Source organism: Priapulus caudatus, unplaced genomic scaffold (assembly GCF_000485595.1).
Source record: "Priapulus caudatus unplaced genomic scaffold, Priapulus_caudatus-5.0.1 Scaffold10, whole genome shotgun sequence".
NCBI classification, from domain to species: Eukaryota; Metazoa; Priapulida; class Priapulimorpha; order Priapulimorphida; family Priapulidae; genus Priapulus; species Priapulus caudatus.
In genome coordinates, this window is record NW_014577071.1 from 232,531 (window position 1) to 233,939 (window position 1,409).

A 1,409-nucleotide genomic window follows, 5' to 3' on the forward strand; every position below is an offset into this window, starting at 1 on the left:
TGTGTGTGTGTGTGTGTGTGTGTGTGTGTGTGTGTGTGTGCGCGCGCGTACGTGTGCGTGTGCGTGTGTCGGTGGGTGTGTATTTATGCACACATACGTCATTACATAACTACGTCAAGCGCATACTTGAGTTACGTTGCAACGATTGATGAACGCAAAAATTAAACAATCGCATGCAGTATCCAGTACTAGATATCACACCGAATCCTGCACTATGTATCATGGTGTGCCAATGCATTTATACAAACTTACTACACTGACACATGTGGTCGTAAGCCCCTTACAACGCGCGAGAAGCGATACATTAAACATTTTACCGAGCAGTAAGCTCTTAAATCTATTCATAGGCGTTTTCAGTTAATAGTCGTCGTGTCAAAGTAGAGTTATGCGCAACCACGAAGAATGCGTTTAGCAAATCAGAGCTATTAGACGCATTATGTTGTCAAAAGAAAACTGCAGTCAGGTTTTCGAAGACCTTCGGTATGGTAAATGTTTTCTACGGCAGATTAAACATAAAGTCATGGGAAGTAAACGGTAAGGAATCTACCGAGCCAAGCATTGGCATGGAAAATTACAATGCTTTATGATGGTTTAACAGACCGTAAAAAGGAGAAAAACGGTCAAAGCCATATAGAACGAGCTATATAGCACGAATATGTCTATCGTTAAGTGCGAGAATTTATCAAAAGAACGATAAAAAATAAACGAATAATACACGCGCGAACGCTAATATATAGTTGTTTCATCGCTTTTATTATGTGGCCCGCAGACATGCACTTCTTCATTCGCAAGTAAAATCATGCGTCTATTTTTCTTTCACAATCCATTAGAAACACGAGTTGAAACCTAAGCATTTGCAGTATTTTTACTTAGCTAATGGGACACTCAGTGCGTGCACCACTCGGCGCTTATACAGTGTTAAACCTCACATGGCCGTCTATTTCGATAGTGATGCGTATTTAATACGTCCACCTTCTCACGTGACAATCGAAAAGCTCTCGTATTTCTTTTAATGTTTACTTAACTTTTCACCGTTCATTGCAGCACTGTGGGCACTTTACGCCAACCTCCCGGCAGGATTTGCACCTTTAGCACCGAGCACTTAACATCTTAATGCAAGAGGGAGATGGGTGGGAACACCTGTTTAAACTGCCCAACCGCTGTTACCATTCACAACATGCCAACAGCATTTCGGGGCGCATGCATGGGGCCACCTCAGCAGCTGGTAGCTCGGGCCAGGTATGCGGTGAGCCAGACAAAATTTTAAAATGTATAGATGACAAAATTTGCTATAGACTCGATATCTAAAATAATAGGCGCAATTCGAACAGGTCAGAATTACGCCCTTTGGCTTCTTCCGTCCTTTCGATTAGTCATGCAATTAGTGATAATAGCAGAATATATATATA

General features: G+C 41.8%; 1 long non-coding RNA gene across 1 annotated transcript in view; it reads right to left on the reverse strand.

Moving 5' to 3' along the window:
* The window catches only part of LOC106807262, a 37,109-nt gene that overhangs the window by 34,608 nt on the left and 1,092 nt on the right, over positions 1-1,409 (reverse strand). The gene's annotated exons all lie outside the window — the stretch shown is intronic.